Source organism: Macaca mulatta, chromosome 7 (genome assembly GCF_049350105.2).
Source record: "Macaca mulatta isolate MMU2019108-1 chromosome 7, T2T-MMU8v2.0, whole genome shotgun sequence".
Classification (NCBI taxonomy): Eukaryota; Metazoa; Chordata; class Mammalia; order Primates; family Cercopithecidae; genus Macaca; species Macaca mulatta.
In genome coordinates, this window is record NC_133412.1 from 158,168,071 (window position 1) to 158,182,466 (window position 14,396).

The window sequence follows — 14,396 nt, forward strand, 5'->3', positions numbered from 1 at the left end:
TCACTTCACAAAATCAGTTAATAGCGAGTAACATATTAAGAGCTTCAACGAGGAGGTGTATCTATGACAGTCTCAGAAGATGGAAAATAATCATTTGTTAAACTTTGATATCCATTTATAAAAAATGATCTAAAAAAAGAAATAGAAACTTTTTTAAATTAATGAGGGTTGTAAAAAACTATCCAAGAGGATCTACAAGAACACAGTAATAAATCCTCAACCCCCTAAATCCCTTAACTGAAGTACTTAGGTCCATAGGTGTTTCAGAATTCAGAAATATTGAGTTTTAGAAAGGCAACAAGGTGCATAACCATACATTATGTAACATACTTAGCAGATTGGGAGCAGTATCGCATAATCAAGCACATTAATTTTGACAATGAAACTTATAAATATTCACAGTAATTAATATAAAGACTAAATAGCCTCCCATTTGTTCAGATCAGATTTGGCTTTGGAATAAGATCTGGTGCCAGACTTACTTTTTAAAAAAATCTATTTTTAGAGTTTTTTTTTTAATTTCAGAATTATGTATAAGGGAATGTGAAACTCTTACAAGTAGAGAGTTTTAGGATAATTTCTATATAAAAATTAAATATTAAAAATAAACACAGTCTTATATACTGCTTACAAAAAACATAAAATATAATTTAAAAAATTATTTACAACAAAAAGCGATAAAAATAACTAAGATAAATCCAAAATAAATGCCAACACATTTTACAGAAAAAATATAACATTTTAATTACAGAAAAAATGAGGTCCATCCAGGCGTGCATGGCTCACGTCTATAATCCCAGCATTTTGGGCGGCCGAGGTGGGAGGATCACGAGGTCAGGAGTTCGAGACCAGACTGGCCAACATGGTGAAAAACATTCCCACTAAAGATACAAAAAATTAGCCGTGCGTGGTTGTGCGTGCCTGTAATCCCAGCTACTTGGGCGGCTGAGGCAGGAGAATCGCTTGAACCTGGGAGGTGCAGGTTGCGGTGAGCCGAGATCGTGTCATAACATTCCAGCTTGGGTGACAAGGCAAGACTCCATCTCAAAAAAAAAAAAAAAGAAGTCCAATTGGATTATTTTAAATATAACTTGAAAAAACTTATTATATTATGTATAGAAAGACTTGATGGTGCAAAGATCTTTTATGCCAATTGCTCTATGAATTCAATAAAATGCAAATGAAAATGCAAAGTGATTTTAATAGAACTTGATAAATAGATTGTAATATTTATATTAAAGAGCAAAAGGCTTTGAACAGGTAAATCTATTTTGAAGTAGAAAAATGTGGGAAACTTGCCAAAGCAAATAACAAAACTTAAAAAAAAAATTGAGCAGTTAACAGGTGTATAGATTGACCCATGGGTACCAAGTAGAGATATCAGAAACCAGTGCCCATACGGAGAAATGTGACTGTATGAAGTAGGGAGAAACACGGTGAAACCCCGTCTCTACTAAAAAATACAAAAAACTAGCTGGGCGAGGTGGCGGGCGCCTGTAGTCCCAGCTACTCGGGAGGCTGAGGCAGGAGAATGGTCTAAACCCGGGAGGCGGAGCTTGCAGTGAGCTGAGATCTGGCCACTGCACCCCAGCCTGGGCGACAGAGCAAGACTCTGTCTCAAAAAAAAAAAAATATATATATATATATATATGGATTATTCAAACAATAATGTGAGCAAAATTGCTTGTATATATGAAAAAAGTGGAATTTAATCTCCCAACATCCACATGTTGAGTAGATAAAAGATGAAATATTAAAGGCATTTAAAACACTAAGAAAAAACATATAAATATATCTTTACAACTGTGAAATGAGAAAAGATGTTGTTAGTCTGATATTAAAAGTACAATACAGTTGCAAACAAGGATAAATGTAATTTCATTAAAATTAAAATTTTCTGAATTTAAAACACTCTGTAAACAAAATTAAGAAGGAAACTGCAAATTAAGAGTGATATTTAGGGAAAGGAGGCAGACCAAGATAGCTTACAAGAATCCTCCAGCAATAGTGCCCCCGCAGGACATAGTGTGGTGAGAGAGAATCTGTGTGCTTGGGGAAGGGAAAGTAAAGTGATTCTAAGACTGTGCATTAGAACTCAGTGCTGCCCTTTCACAGTGGAAAGCAACACAGGGCAGAATACGGCCAGCAACCAAGAAGAGAGCATTTAGACCAGCCCTAGCCAGAAGAGGGTCATTTATCTCAGTGGTCAGTACCTCAGCTAGATTTATCACTGAGGGCTGAAGTACTCTGGAGTCCTAAATAAACTCAAAAGGCAGTCTAGACCACACTGACTGCAATTCCTGGGCAAATCCTGGTGCTATACTGGGCTTGGATCCAGGGGACTTGGGATACACATGACCCAGGGAGACAGCAGCTAAAGGAATGCTTGCATTACCCCTTCCTTAAGGGGTAATGCACTGTAGGCAGTGAAACTCACAGCTCTGGAAGGAGATATAAGTGTAAAGAGGACTTTGTCTTGCAAATTGAGTACCATCTCAGCCAAAGTAAAATAAAGCACCAAGCAGAGTCCCGAAGCCCTCATTCCAGGCCATAGATAGCTCCAAGATGAAATTGCTAATCACCCTGGGTCCAAAGGGAACGTTCTGCCATAAAGCAAAAAAAAAAAAAAATGCAGTCCCTGGAAGAACTTACTGCCGCTGATTAATCCTATAATACCCTGGGTCTTGAATATACATCAGTGGTAGCCCGGCAACAGTTGCCACAGGCCTTCGGTAAGATATGGTACCTCGCTGATTTCAAGTGTGACCCAGCACATTCCCAGTGGTGGTGCACATGTGAAGAAACTCTGCTTAAAGAAAGGAAAAGGAAGAGTAAAGAGGACTTTATCTTGTAACTTGGGTATCAGCTCAGTCACATCAAAATAAAATACCAAGCAGACTCCTCAAGTCCTTGATTCCAGGCCTTAGCTCATGGAGGTTATTTCTAGACCTGATTTGTGCCAGAAAGGATCCTGCTGTCCTGAAGAGAGAGACCCAAGCCTGTCTAGACTCAGTCTCTGCTGACAAAAGAGCCCTTGAGCATTGAATAAATATCAGTGGTAGCAAGGCAGTAGCCACCATAGGACTTGGGAGGTGCTGACCATAGTGAGAAAGTCTTTCTGCTTAAGGAAAGGAGAGGCCAAAGTACAGAGGATTTTGTTTTGCAACTGGGTACCAGCTCCATCCCAGTAAAATAAAGTACCAAGCAGATTTCTAAAGCTCCTGATCCCAGGTCCTAGCTCCGGAATGGCATTTATAGACCTATGCCAGCCCAGAAGGAAACCTGCTGCACTGAAGGCAGAGATTCAGTTCTGGTGAGATTCATCACCTTCTGACTAAAAATCCCTGGAGCCTTGAATAAACATCAGCAGTAGCCAGGAAATAGTCACCACAGGCCTTGGGTGAGACCTAGCACTGTGCTGACTTCGGGAGTGATCCAGCATTATCCCTGGTTGGTGGCCACAGGAGTTTTTGTGTCCATCCCCAATTTCAGGCAGCTCAGTACAGAGAAGGGGAGACTTTGTTTGTTTTTGGGAAAGCAGGGAAGATAAAAAGAGACTCTATTTGGTAATCCAGGAAATTCTTCCATACATTACCCAAGATAACCAAGATGGTACTTTTGTGAGTCTGTAAGAGTCATGGTACTGCTAGGCTTAGGGTGCCCCCCAATGCACATACAGTTGCAGTGACCAAACTTACATCACTACACTTAACTTCCTTTGAATACTTGGAAAGCCTTCTCAAGAAAGACAGGTAAGAACAAGCCCAAACTGCAAAAATTGGAATACATTCCTAATTCTTCAATTCTGCGATATCAATGATCATCCACAAGCATCAAGGCCATGAAGGAAAACATAACTTCACCAAATAGACTAAATAGGGTGCCAATATCCAAATCTGGAGTGACAGATATTTGTTACCTCTTGCACAGAGTATTCAAAATAGCTGTTTTGAGGAAGCTCATCAAAATCCAAGATATTACAGTGAAGAAATTCAGAATTATATCAGATAAATGTAACAAAAAGTTTGAAATAATTTAGAAAAAATTAGAAGTTCTAGAGCTGAAAAATTTCAGTGATAAACCAAAAAATACATCAGAGTCTCTAAACAACTGAATTGATTAAACTGAAGAAAGAATTAGTGAGCTCAAAGACAGGCTATTTTTGAAAATATACAGTCAGAGGAGTAAAAGTAATAATAATAATAATAATAATAATAGTAATAAAGCATGCCTACAGGATCTAGAAAGTAGCCTCAAAAGGGCAAATCTAAAAGTTATTGGATTTAAGGAAGAAGTGTAGAGACAATTCAGGATAGAAAGTTTACTCAAAGGGATAATAACAGAGAACGTCCAAACTTAGAGAAAGATATTAATATTCAACTATAAGAAAGTTATAGAACACTAAGCAGATTTAACATTAATAAAGACATTCAATAATTAAACTCTCAAAGGTCAAAAATAAAGAAGGGATCCTAAAGGCAGCAGAAGAAAATTTAAAAAAATAATATAGTATATAAAGAAGCTTCAATACATCTGGCAGCTGACCTCTCAGTGGAAACCTTACAGGTCAGGAGAGAGTGGTAGGATATATTTAAAGTACTGAAGGAAAAAGTCTTTTATCCTAGAATAGTATATTCAGTAAAAATATTCTTCAAACATAAAGGTACGTAAAGACTTTTCCAAACAAACAAAAGTTGAGGGGTTTTGTCAATACCAGACCGATCCTACAAGAAATGCTAAAGAGAGTTCTTCAACCAGAAAGAAAAGCAAGTTTATGAGCAATAAGAAATCATCTGAAAGGACAGTACTTACTGGTAACAATAAGTACACTGAAAAATACAGACTATTATAGCACCAAAATTGTTGTAGATAAATTACTCATAACTTGAGTAGGAAGACTGACAGACAAACCTATCAAAAATAATAACTACAACTTTTTAAGACAGAGTATAATAAAATATAAGTAGATGAAGAAAAATGTTAAAAGTGGGGAAAATAAATTTAAAGTATGGAGTTATTTGGTGCTTGATTTTTTTTTTTTGCAGAGTTAAGTTGTCATCAATTTACAAAAATGGTTGATGTGATTTGTAAGACTCATAGTAGCCTAAAATCCAAAAACGTACAGCAGATATACAAAAATATATAAAGAAAGAAAGAAAACATACCACCAGAGAAAATCACTTTCACAAAAACAATGGGAGAAATGAAGAAAGAGAAGGCCACAAAACAACCAGAAAACAAATAACAAAATGCCAATAGTAAGTACTTACTTATCAGTACTAACATTGAATGTGAAAGGACTAGCATCTCCAGTCAAAAGATATAGAGTGGATGGATGGAAACAAACAAACAAACAAACAAAACACAAAAAAACTAGACCCAAGGATTGGTTAATTACAAGAAGCACACTTCACCTATAAAGACACATATAGACTGAAAATAAAGGGATGGAAAAAGAGGTTGCATGAAAATAGAAGCCATAAAAGTGCAAGAATAGTAGCTATACTCATATCAGATAAGACAGAGTTCAAGACAAAAATAAGAAAAAGAGACAAGGTTATTATATAATGACAAAGAGATAAAGTCAGCAGAAGGATGTAACAATTGCAAATATAGATGCATTCAATGCTGGAGCATATATAAAGCAATTATTATTAGAAGTAAATAGAGGCATAGACCCCAATATGATAACAGTTGGAAACTTCAACATCCTACTTTCATTATTGGACAGATCATCCACACAGAAAATCAAAGAAGAAACATTGGACTTAATCTGCACCATATCCTCTCACCCCAGTTAAAATAGCTTTTATCCAAAAGACAGGCAATAGTCAATGCTGGTGAGGTCATGGAGAAAGGGAACATTGTATTCTGTTGTGATAATGTTAACCACTGTGAAAAATAATATGGAGGTTCCTCAAAAACTAAAAGTAGAAATACCATATAATCCAGCAATCCCATTGCTAGTTATATGCCGCAAAGAAAGGAAATAAGTATATCAAGGAGATATCTGCACTGCCATGTTTATTGCAACAGTATTCACAGCAGTCAATATTTGGAATCAACATAGACATTGATCAACAGATGAATGGATAAAGAATACATAGTACATATACACAATGGAGTGCTATTCAGCCATAAAAAAATAAGATCCTATTATTTGCAACCACATGGAAGGAACTGGGAACTGGATGACATAATGTTCAGTGAAATAATCCAGGCACAGGAAGAGGAACTTTGCTATTTCTCATTCATTTGTAGAAACAAATAATTAAAACAATAGAACACATGCAGATAAAGAGTAGAATGATGGTTACCAGAGGCTGGAAAGCGTGGGGGGAGGGGGTGATGGCAAATAAAGTGGAGATGGTTAATGGATATAAAAATGTAGTTAGATAAAGTGAATAAGATCTAGTAGTCAATAGCACAACAGAGTGACTACACTCAACAATAATTTATTGTAAATTTTACAATAACTGAGTAAATACAATTGGAATATTTATAACACAAAGACATGATGAATTCTTGAAGTAACGGATACGTCATTTATCCTGATGTAATTATTTCACATTCTATGCCTATGACAAGATATCTCATGTACCACATAATATATACATCTACTATGTACCCATAAAAATTAAAAATATTTTTAAACAAGAGTAGAAATTTAATCTTCATGTGACTTAATAGCCATGTGATGGACCATTACAAATCAGTAAGAACACAAGATACAACCCATTAAAAAGTGGGAAAATAATACAGAGGTGCATTTTAAATGGAGGAAATTTAAGTGACCAATACACGTATGAGAAGTATTTATTCTTACAGGTATCTGCAAAAGGCAAATTTAAACAGTGAGATTTCATTTTATACCAATGAAATGGCAAAAACTGAGAAGCCTGAAAATACTAATTTCAGTAAGGATTGCAGAAACATACACTGCTCTAAGGAAATGGGAAAATACTTAAATAGCCATTTCACATATCTAGCAAAATTGAACATGGGAATAACTTAAAACCTAATCAATTCTACTCCTAGCATCAACCTTGGGGAAATTCTTGAAAATATGTACAAGAGAACAGATTAAAAGGTGATTTTTAGCAGCATTGAACATAATGTGTAAATAATAAAAATCTTTAATGTCCAGCAATAAATTGTTTTTGTTTGTATAATCATAAGATAATTGAATCCAGGAATTCAAATTAATAAACCAGAGCTTCATTTATCAATAGGGTTAAAATCAAAAGACAGGTAGTTGAGTGGAAAAAAAGTATACTATGGAAAGATACATATATTAGATAGTATATAACATTTATTATAAAATTTAAAACATGAACAAAAGGAGTATTAATACATACAAGACAGTATTTATTTATGTATAAATATATAAAATATTGACTGGGCACAGTAGCTCATGCCTGTAATCCCAGTGCTTTGGAAGGCAGAGATGGGAGAATTACTTGAGGCCAGGAATTTCAGACCAGCCTAGGCAACATGATGAAATCCTGTCACTACAAAAATAATTTTAAAAAATTAGTTGAGTGTGGTTGGCACACACCTGTAGTCCTAGCTACTAGGGAGACTGCAGTAGGAGGATCACTGGAGCCTGGGATGTTGAAGCTGCAGTTGAGCTGATTGTGTCATCACACTCCAGTCTGAGTGACAGAGAGTGACCCTGTCTCTAAAAATTCATTCATTCACTCATTCATTCATTCATCCATTCATTCATTCATTCATCCATTCATTAATTCATTCATTCATTCATCCATTCATTCATTCATCCATTCATTCATTCATTCATTCATTCATCCATTCATTCATTAAATGGGGAGGGTAACCTCAAATGAAAGTCATGACTTATTATTAGAGAGGAAAATAGGATAGGGATGGCAAGGAGAGGTACCCAGAGATAGGGGATGGTTTTACAGATAGCCTTACATCTGTAATCATTTCTTCACAAGATAAAATCAAGAAAATTATCTGAAGCTCATATTAACATTACATTTTGCTCAAATTCAATGGTGGTTACATGAGGGTTTCTTTTTATTTTTTAAAATCGGTTTGCTTAAATTTTATTATAGGAATAATTTTATTATGATAATTTTAAAAATGTATTGATATCTCTTGGATTCTGTTCCAGGCAACTGTCCAGCTCTAGCCCACTTCCTTTACCCGGTCACTCTCTTAGAATTTAGTAAGTTCCATGCAAAGTCATGTTTCCAGTATCCTCTAGGTGGTTTGAGGTCTTAGGTTTCGCTCATAACTATTTCTCTGCTTCTAACTCTGCTAACTCTCACAACTTCCAATCTTATCCAGTCTTCTTTGATGTCAGCCAGTGCTTTGAAGGCAAAATTAAAAATTTGGAACTACAATTTGTTGCAGTGTTTCGCAAGCAAGATTGTAAATCCAGAACTACGATATTTAATCTCAAACCAATGAAAGCTTTCCTGAGTAGATGCAAAGGTGCATTTTGGTAAAAGGGACCCAACCACGGTGGCTGACCTACTGTTGTCTTTGTGTTCCAGATCTATCTACCTCAGCCATCTACTTCAGAAATCGTCTCAACCATAGCTTCCTTCTGAGTGTGTGTATTAATTTATTTGTTTAAATACTTACAGAATTTTTTTATGCAACACTATTCTCTTTTTTTTTTTTTTCTTTTTTTGAGATGGAGTCTTGCTCTGTCACCCAGTCTAGAGTACAGTGGCACGATCTTGGCTCACTGAAACCTCTGCCTCCTGGGTTCTAGTGATTCTCCTGCCTCAGCCTCCTGAGTAGCTGGGATTACAGGATCCCACCACTGTGCCCGGCTAATTTTTGTATTTTTAGTAGAGGCGGGATTTCACCATGTTGGTTAGGCTGGTCTCGAACTCCTGACCTCGTGATCCACCTGCCTTGGCCTCCCAAAGTACTGGGATTACAGGCGTGAGCCACCATGTCTGGCCTATGCCACACTATTCTAAGGGATGGATTCTAGTGACTAAATGGAAGGGACCTTAAAATATTGTACAATTGTATAAAGTCATGCTTAATATTGTTGACACCGAAATAAGGCAGGGGTGCCCTGGTCAAAATACCTCTTTATCTCATCTAGGTAAAGCTGTGGCGCACCTCAATCTTTTCAGGTCCTTCTCAGGATGTCTCACTTATCTTGAGTAAACAATCCCCCGGTCAGTTAGACTTGGAACTGCCTTGTCCTTCTTCATCTTTTACTTTTTTCCCCACGGCTTTATCCACTCCATCTTTCTTATTTTTAAAATCATACCCTGTACCCTCCTCCAACCATAAGTCAAGCAATGCCTTTGTGTTATAACTATGGCAGAAGTGCCTATGTATTATAGCCATGGTAAAAGAAACAAACTCAATAATTACTTTGATTTGGAGTCTTAATGAAATTTTACCCACAAATTCACTATTTCTGATTCTCCTTGTGTCTTTGTATAGATTCAAGTTTCTACCTGCTGTTTTTCTCTTCTTCTTGAGAATGTCCTTTATTGTAGTACCATACATTTTCTAGGTTTTTACTCTGAAAGTGTTTTATTTTGGGAATTATTCAGGGATCTTCAACAAATCAGAACCAATAGGAGATACATATATATATATATATATATCTCCTAGTAGGATATGTGTGGATGTGTGTATATATATAGACATAGCTATAAATATTTCTCTCTCTCTCCACACATACACACACACACACACACACACATACACACACACACACACACACACAGAGTAGGGGGGGGAGAGAGAGAGAGAGAAAGAGAATGATCTGCTTTACTGAGCCTACTGAATAAAGTTAATAACATCTAAGAACTGGCTTCACAGCAACATCTAGGCTGGTGTTTGTTCAAAAACTGGGTACCATGGTAGGCAGTTTTACATGTAAAATTAACTAGTAAATTTTGTCTTAATTTTTGAAAGATATTTTTGCTAGATAAAGAATTCTAGACTAACAATATCTTTTTCTCTCTCTTTCTTTCCTTTTCTCTTTCTTTCTTTCCTTTCTCTTTCTTCCTTTCTTTCTTTTTTTCTCTCCTTCCTTCCTTCCTTCCCTCGCCTCTCCTTTCCTTTTTTCTTTTTCCTTTCTTTTCCTTTCCTTTCATTGTCCCCTTTCCTTTTCCCTTTCCTGCTCTCCATCCCTCCCTCCCTCTCTTTCTTTCTTTCCCTCTCCTTTTGTTTCTCTTTCTCTTTCCTTCCTTCCTTTTCTTATATATTTTTTCTTTTCTCTTTCTTTCTTTCTCTCTTTCTTTCTTTCTTTCTTTCTTTCTTTCTTTCTTTCTTTCTTTCTTTCTTTCTTTCTTTCCCTCTCTTCTCCTTCCCTTTTTCCTTTCCCCTTTCTTTACCCCTTTTTTCTTTCTTTCTTTCTTTCTTTCTTTCTTTCTTTCTTTCTTTCTTTCTTTCCCTCTCTTTTCCTTTCTCTTTCTCTCCTTCCTTCCTTCTTTTCTTTTCTCCTTCCTTCCTTTCTCCTGCTTTCTTGCTTTCTCCTCTCCTTCCCTTTTTCCTTTCCTCTTTCCTTTCTTCTTTCTTTCTTTCTTTTTCTTTCTTTCTTCTTTCTTTCCTTCTTCTTTCTTTCTGTTTTCCTTTCTCTTTCTCCTTCCTTCCTTTCTTCATTCTTTCCTCTTTTTTCTCCTTCCTCCCTTTTTCCTTCCTTTCTTTCTTCCTCCTTTCCTTCCCTCCTTCCTTCCTTCCTTTCCCTCCCTCCCTCCCCCCTCCTCCTTCCTTCCTTCCTTCTTTCCTTCCTTTCTCTCCCTTCCTCCTCCCTCCCCCTTCCTTCCTTCCTTCCTTCCTTCCTTCCTTCCTTCCTTCCTTCCTTCCTTCCTTCCCTCCCTCCCTCCCTGCCTCCCTCCCTCCCTCTTTCCTTCCTTCCTTCCTTCCTTCCTTCCCTCCCTCCCTCCCTGCCTCCCTCCCTCTCTCTTTCCTTCCTTCCTTCCTTCCTTCCTTCCTTCCTTCCTTCCTTCCTTCCTTCCTTCCTTCCCTCCCTCCCTCCCTCCCTGCCTCCCTCCCTCCCTCTTTCCTTCCTTCCTTCCTTCCTTCCTTCCTTCCTTCCTTCCTTCCTTCCTTCTCTCTCTCTCTTTAATTTTGTTGTTTTCTCCCCTGCACAGTTTCTAGGGTGAAATTTGATGACATTCTCATTTTTGTTCTTCTGTTTGTAGTGTGTCTAATTTTGACTAGTTTTAATATATTTTTATTGCTGTTATCAACAATTTGGTATTTCTTACATTTCTTCTGATTAGGGCATGTTGAAGTTGTGATCCATGCAGGCTTATAGTTTTCATTAGATTTAGACATTTTTCAGCAATTATTTTAAGATCTTTTATTCTCCTCCTTGGCTCCATTTCCCTCCTCACGAATCACCAATTATACATATGTAAGACTTTTTAATATTGTTCTACAGCTTACTCTACCTGTTTCATTTGGTTTCAGTCATTTTCCTTTCTGTGAATCACTTAAAATGATTTTTAAGAATAGAAAAGAGCAAAGTGAGTTAGCTTCTTAGAAGTATTTTAAAATAGGTCTTAGCAGAAGAGAAAATACAGAAGAAAGTCTAGCAAACAGGCACCAATGTTTATAATCATTAACACTCACAAGTTCCACAGGATCCTGACTTCATACTCAACTCTGCTCTAATGGTAGTATTAAAGAAAGCACATGTTTCCATGTTCTGCTGTTCAGGACATCGCTCCCAGATGAGTTGCCACGTCCTTTTCTTGTAGGCAACAAATCTCTGTGAACTGTTCTTTTTCAGAACCATCTCCATCATCTTAGTCTGGGCAGGTGGTGGGATACCACTCTCTATGAACATTGACACCTACACAAAATCAACACCACTGCCCCTCCGTATGCCCAAGGGAAAACATCCAGTTCAACTATGACCATGTACTATAGACAAGAAAATTCTTAGTATTCCTTTGCCCTCACATTTGCATACAAAAGGCTAATTTCCACAGAAGTTCCAGTTATCTGATAATTAAAAATCAACTTAAAAAAAATGTAGTGCTGGTTTTCTCAAAAAATGTTGAAATGCTGTTATCAAGATGATCGGGTTGATATTTTATTTTTCTCTAAAAGACATCAACAGCATTGCTGTTTTTTAGTTATACCTAAGGGAAATCCAAGTTAAAGTGTTTGAATTAAATATCATTTAAATGTGAAAATTTTAACATTTGATCAGTGAAGACAGGAGTCAGCCCTAATTCATAGGCTTCTCAGAATTAGCACTTTGGAAGTAATCAATAATTGCTATATAATAATAATTCATCCCATGGTACAAATGCAACTCCCATTCAGCTTATTAACAATAAAAACATTTAATTTACCAATCATCTAAAATGCCATTCAGCTAACAAGAAGTATCATCATTTGTTAGTCTCACAGTTATACATGGCCAGGAACTTATTATAGGAACATCTGATAATCCTTTAATCAATGTATCATCAGCCCTATTTATATAAATCTCAATTTGGCCTATGTTGCTTAGATTTAATGAATTTCATTTGACTTACATGATTAAGTAATTGATAAATTATTTGGCTACTCCTTTATGGTTTATTTCCTAATATGCCATGAACTAATCAGAGTATAATATTGTAATCTATCACCTTATATTCTAAATGTTTTTAAGTAATGAAGGAAACATTTTACTTCTAAATATTTCCATATCACCTTGTAACGTACAAACATCATCAAATGCATATTAATTAAATAATGTACAACAAGGAAAGTCAAAATGATTTTTCATGCATTATATATTTCATACTTTTGCTTTTCTTTATTCTTCACAAAACATGAGTTATTACTCTCTGGCTTCATCACAAACTTATGAAGGAGAACATATTATTCCAAATTTACAGACAGGAAAGTGAAGCTCCCAGAGATTATAATTTGCCAAGCTATTCAGTGGTTCAGTTGGAATTGAATAATTGCTTATTTTATATCAAAGTTTATGTGGCATATCATGGTTTTTAAAAATACTTTGTAGTAAGCATATGTCTTAGTTTGCTCAGTCTATTATTACAGAAACCATAGACTGGGGAGCTTAAAAACCAAGCATTTATTTCTCACAGCTCTGAATGTTGGAAGTCCAAAATGAGGATGCCAGCATGGTCAGGTTCTGGGTGAGTGTCCTCCTCTTAGTTCACAGGCAGCTACCCTCTCGTTGTATCCTCACGTGGTGGAGAGAGAGAACTTTGGTATCTTCATCTACTTATAAGACCAGTAATCCCATCATGGGGGCTCCATCCTCATGACTTCATATAAACCAAAGTTAACCTCCCAAAGTCCCCACCTCCAAACACCGTCACAGTGGGGTTAACGCTTCAAAATAGGAATTTGGGGAGGACATAAACATTCAGTTTGTACAAGTATGCAAATGAATTTATTGGTAGGAATTTTAGGAGAAAAAAGAATGTAATTTTTTTCTAGGTTAAAATACAGTATTAAATTGTTAAGTAGTTCTCAAAAACTCAGAAGCGGAAGTAGGAACAGGAGCAAAAGGAGGAGAAGGAGAGAGAGAAGGAGAAATAGAAGAAGAAGAACAGTTCTTCCATCGGCTTATCCATATCCGAATCTTATTTGCAAATCCAGACTAACATATTTGTCTCTCTTGTTTAAAAATAGGCATCATAGCTTCATAACCTTTTAAATGAACCTATTTTTGTGTTATTTCTTTACCTCTACCAGTTGTTTCTACATTGGGTTAACCCGACATGGTGAGATCATGAAGCTTAAAAACTTGTGTTTTAGAACAAAGTTCCCAGGGGCAATGTAATACGCTGATCTGAAAACAGAAAGGACTTATTCTGGAAACCTGATAATATTTCCCAGAGTATTGTTACATTATGTATATACTAGGATTATGAAAGTCCTACTCATGACTTGACTTTGTTTATTATAGGAGAGTGACTTGTAACATTGAATTTATTTGACAGAATAACAATAACCACTAGAAAATTGTAACTTCTTATCATTTATTACATATCAACATCCTTTGAAAATAAAATTTTGATTTCCACATTTTTATTAATATAGACATTGACTACATCTCTTATGAGTAATCCAACAAGGAAAGTTAACAGATACTCAATGACTAATATTTGAACAATTTAAGACAACTATTGACTTCTGTTTCAAGATCTTAATCTGGAGTATGTGACTAACTTAAGGTCATACAACAAATCAATTTAAAAATTTAGCAAGCAGATGTCTAATCCTGTGTTTGATCCAATATATTAACTATCTTAATTGAATTTTAAAGGTTACCAATAGGAGGAATCACTTTTAAATAAATACTATCCACCCTCTAAAATAGAAACAAACAAAAATAAATAACATAGAAACAAACCAATTTCTTAGAGGTAAAAAGTTTCAAATCATTTCCATAGCATTGACCTAGG